Source organism: Lactuca saligna, chromosome 6, assembly GCF_052625555.1.
Source record: "Lactuca saligna cultivar CGN05327 chromosome 6, ASM5262555v1, whole genome shotgun sequence".
Taxonomy (NCBI): domain Eukaryota; kingdom Viridiplantae; phylum Streptophyta; class Magnoliopsida; order Asterales; family Asteraceae; genus Lactuca; species Lactuca saligna.
In genome coordinates, this window is record NC_136422.1 from 27,509,610 (window position 1) to 27,515,609 (window position 6,000).

Genomic DNA, 6,000 nt, shown 5'->3' on the forward strand with positions numbered 1-6,000 from the left:
CAATGTGGTTATAAAACTGTAAAAATTGAATTTTATTAATATAAACATTACGATCCTTTATATGTTTCTGAACTCCATTAAAACTTTGAAAAATAGAATGGTAGTAAGCTTTTACACCAAATTAAACACAATTTTAAGCTCTTACGTATAAATGACTCCAAATATCTCAATGAAACCCTTCACAAAACATTAAAAATATAAAGGTAAAGCTTACCTCGTGTTTTTCTGGATCTTCAGAAAGAAAATTTAGAGTTTTATCATATACATTTTTTGGTTGTTTGATTGCACCAGTCGTAATTTTGTGTCCACTGAGCAATAGCTTATTCAATCATTCTCTCTCATCCCCTTAGAATTCTTTCAAACCTGCACATCACAAATATGTGTGTCATTTTAAAAAGTCATGAAAGATTTTTATAAAGTACACTGCTTTAAATGTGCAGTTTTTATAAAGTACCCACAAATGCCTTAGTAAAAAATCAAGACATTTATAAAATTACTGAAAAGTTGATCTTTAGAATTTCTCATTCGTTGATAATTGTGACAACCCGATATTTTTCAAATCAATGTAACATTCAAAATGTCAAATATAATGAATTATTTAAAATCAAAGAAATCATCGTAAAAACTGAAGTGTTCTAAAGCCTAAATTGGGATGCATAAGGTGTTAGATATCGTGCCAAGGTTTCCAAAAATATAAAAGAACACTCAAATTCGAGTTATAACGAAAAAATTATGACTAATCGAAAATCCACGACACACCCAGTGTTTTACTGATAAGCGTAAAAAGTGAAACTTCAGTAAAATACTTTTTTAGCCCTATACACCTAGACGAAAGTCTAGATTACGTTAAACCGTGAACGTGCATAAAAAGAACGCCCAAATCTAACTTCATATGAAGAAGTTACGATTTTTCTAAGTTTCGGAACAGCGGTAGACAGCTAAAAACTCGAAATAAAGATCGAGCAATTTTTAACCAACGCAACTTAAATGAGAGTTGAAGGTTGCTACAATAGTAGTACAATGGTAAAAAGACAGACGAAAACAAATATCAGATAAAGAAGTTATGGATTTTTAAAGAAATTATCATGTCCTAGCCTATTTAAAATAAAATATTAAAAATTAAATTCAAAATTCGCCGATGGAGTCTAAATGAAAGTTGTAGAGTATATTCTCACCTTCGCGTGAGTATAAAGAACGTCAAAAATGGAGCTCGTATGCGAAAGTTACGCATTTTTGAAGTTTTTGGCACACCCTTCGAGGCTTATCCGAAGGAGTACGCCCAACGTACAAAATGAACGGACTCGAACCGGCCACGTCGCCCCTACACCCTTTACGACTGTCCCATCTGAAGACTAGAGACCGAAGACGTCATCGCTGACGTACGCCCCGCGTACAAGGATACGCCCAGCATACGAGGTACGCCCAACGTACTTCGGAGTACGCCCAACGTACGAGGCCTGGATGCCCACCTATACATACCACGCAAGACCTCCAACTTTCCTTGTCCATTGCTCTCATCTCTCTCACTTTTACTCCCCATTTAGCATACCTAGACGACCCCGACACCCTGGTTTCATACCTCAGCCCCGAGATTCCCGAGAATCTTGCCACTTTCCAATCGGAGTGTCACCCGAGAAAAAGCTCATTTTCTTCGAATCATCACACTTTCCAGGTGAGTTCATACCCCTACATTTTCACGTCTTTTCAGGTTTTAAGGGGGGAAATACAAGTGCACTACAAGAAAAACTCATCGTTTTATACAAATCCAAGTACACCACCTACATTTTTATAAATGTTAAATAACTTCAATATCAATGTTATAATTTACATAAAAAGTTAGTATTACGTCTAGTTTTCATCACCAAATGGTACACACTTTCAGAAAAACTATAATGGGTATAGTTTACAAGTTATTCATTACATCTTTACGTAAACATTGTGAAAACGAAATACTTTCATCTACATGAAATATAGACTTTTCTTTCATAAATCTATTAATACTAAGTGTTGTGAGATATTCAACTTCAACGTACTCTCAAGTATGCATTTCAAGCCCTGTATTATAAACCATAATCTCTTGGAGGGAGAGCGTGATATTTGTGTATAAATCTATACGGGATTGACAGTCCCGCACCTAAACTGTTAGCTACAGTTAGACCGGCAGGTCTGGGGTGACAAACGTCATAACACTTCAACGCATGAAGAACGTTGTTACATGCAGTCTGGGTCAATAGCATGGTTATAAAACTCACACAAAAGTATTAACATAAGTTTAATTTACAAGACTCTTGAATGCATTCAGTAAATACATTATTTGGGTATAAATACACTTTCACCATTTTGAGCACGAAAGATATTATCATACTCCAACCCTTAGAACTTTTTCTAACAATGTGTAGAAAATATTGGATTTTATGGGAAACACGTTCAGCTATTTCTGCTAAAGGACATACAAATTTTCAGTACAAAAACGCTTATGAACTCACCAACTTAATTGTTGACGCTTTTTCAAAACTATTTGTATTTCTCAGGAAATCAGTAATACATGTAACCATCAGCTTTTGGAGAAGGAACGCTAAGGCGTCTATTATCAAATCATTTTAAATCATCATATTTGTAATATTCTTTTGAAACATGTATTACACGCAACAATGTATGCTTTTATTATATTTATGATGGTTGTGTTTACTTTCTTTACAATATTCAACTGTTATGATACTACGTGAAGTCATCCACCTCCGAATGTTTCCGCCATTCTGATTTGGGGGTGTGATAATAACGTTAAATTAATGTAAAAACTAAATTCTAATAAGAAATTAACTAAACTACAATATTTAAATATCATATTTTACTTTTATTTGTTATTTGTAAAATCATGACTTTAACTTTTTAAAATATTATAGTTAACTTATTAGTTTAAATATGTTATCTTATGTGAGCAATTGTCATTTTAAAGTCACAATTTTTGTATAGTTTATAATTTTATGCAAAATAGTCAAATTATTAATTTCAATATAATGTTAAACGATTAACTTAAATCAAAATTCCAATTAAACTTGATAACAAATTGAGAGACTATTTTATAAATAAATAAAAGTTGTAAATTATAGTGCTAAACCTAAATTATAATCCTAAACTAATAAAAAACCATGAAACTATTTGTTTTTATAATCATTAAGAGTTTTCAAGAATTATCTTAAAAATAACTTACAATAAGAATCGTTAAAAGTGATATTATATAAAAAAATCATGATGTTATCTTTAAAAACAAAAACAATGATTGTTGTTTTAAATAATTACAATCAAAGAAGTAACAATATTCATCAAATAAATTTTAAAAAAGAAAAGTTAAATTTTTAAAAACAAATTAAAATAATTAAGAGTTTTCAAATATATTTTAAATAAATTACAACAAAAATAGTTAAAAGTAATATATATACAAAAATTATATTGTTACATTTAAAAAAAGCAATGTTTAATGTTTTAAATAATTACAATGATAAAAATTAAAATCTTAAGCAAATAAACTTTTTAAAATTAATTAATCATAACAACTATAAATATCATTAAACTATATATTATATTTATTTTTATTCATTAGTAACCTGCAGGTAGAGATCTTTAAAACAATTTGGACTATATAATTTTAAAAAATATCTACATTATCATATAATTGAAAACAAACAATGTTTATACAAACTTATTATAAGATTTATTAAATAAGAACTAACAATAACGTCATTGATATATTTAAAAAAACATATATTTGTAAAGATTTTAAATATATTGTTGTATTCTGCATAACACGCAAGTATTCACCTAGTATATTATAAAGGAAATTTTTTTTCTTTTACCAAATGCTTTGAAACCCTCAAACTCTTTAAATTTCATTATATAATATATATATATATATATATATATATATATATATACACACACACACACACACACACTCAAACTTTTCAAATTTCATTCTTATATATATATATATATATATATATATATATATATATATATATATATATATATATATATATATATATATATATATAGAGCTTAAGGAATATGTGGCTGTTATGTACCTAATATTACGTATAGAACCATCAAAATACTAAATAGTTTTAACTAAATGCAATCAAATCTCTTTATCATCTTTCTTGTATCCTCTATTAGACTAGATGATACGATTTGTATATATTTTTATGGAGTTTCAAATATTTAATTTTGCACCACAAACCATGTATAAAAATACATTATCAACTACCTATAAGCCTTTGTATTCAAATTTAATATAGAAAACTACAGTGAAAGATTGAGATTATTCATTAAAAACCCAATAAACTTTTTCCCATAACACATCCAAAAGAACCATGCAAATGTACATATGATAGGTGTCAAAGAAAGTTATGAAGCCTACTAGAGGTCTAATATAAACAAGACATTTAAAATACATAGATGTTGGGGATAAATTATTAAATTAGAAATAATATAAGCTCAAAAGCAATAGGAATAAGCTAACAGTGGAAAAAATTGTGTTTTTTTTAATCTAAATGAAATCAATTTTAATGGTTCTATACCTAATATTACATACATGACAGCTACATATTCACTTTTCCCATATATATATATATATATATATATATATATATATATATATATATATATATATATATATATATATATATATATATATATATATTGTTAATTTACATGTGTTAAATGTGAAATATTAATATTCAATCATTATTTTCTTTAAATAGCTTAAAACCTTAAAAAAATTTATGTCAAATTAACTAAAAGTATCCAAACTAATTTTTCATAATAATTGATTTTTTCTTTAAAATGTGTTTTAAATCATAACCATTAACAATAATAATAGTTAAAAGTTACATAACCTTATAAATTACATTACGTTACCTTTTAAAAAAAGAAAGTAAGCATTTTCTAAATTAGTTAATCATAATGTTAAAAGTAACATAAATCGAGAATTAATTTTAGTTTTATTCATATGTCAGCTGTCAGCTGTGAGAAGCGATCATTAAAATATATGAATTTAATAGATGCTAAAACATGGTTCAAATCATTACAATTTTACACAACAAATTAGTGTAAGAAACTATTATTTCAAGGTTAGTAGTAATAACATAATTACTATTTAGCGCAACGTGATATTCGTCTTGTTCGTAATATAAATTTAACATTATGAACATTTTCTTCGTGTTTCGGAGATGTTCTTCATTTTCCGGACTAACTATTCATAAATTTTAATCAGTAACTTAAACAAATAGAAGTAAACTCACCCGTAAAACCTTCAACTCATCGGAATTATATGTCATATCTTCTTTGTCGACTTAATCTGAAATATGTTGTTATTCCGGTATGCATTCCGAAATAGCTTTTGTAATGGTTTGGATATGGAACCCAATCGGAATGTGTCGAACCCGATAACGTCAATCCGTAATAGATACCGGAACGGTCCATTCCAAATAAGATTGTTATATATATATATATATATATATATATATATATATATATATATATATATATATATATATATATATATATATATATATATATATATATGAAAGTTAGGAATAGTAAACTTCCTAAGTGTTTGGTAAGATTGGTTTCTACTATGTTTGCATTTTTTTTTGTCAATTTTTTTATCATTTTTGGTCCTCCAAGTTGATTTTAAAAAACGACTTACAACCCTTCATCTTTATGCTTTCGTTCACAAATAACCCTTTCACAAAAAACTATATGAGAATGATAAAATTGCTCAATTTTCCTATTAATTAACAAGCTTTTTGAAAATACTCGAGTTTCAAAAAAAATATATAAAAAACTTTTATATACTCTTGTCTCTTGTTATCTTTCGTCAAAAAATTTCTAGGATCAGATGCCTCTGGTATTACCCTTCCCACAAGTTAATTTACTGTCCGGGGCTCCACTTTCATTATGATGATAGACATGGTGCTAAAACTACATAAATTTGATGAA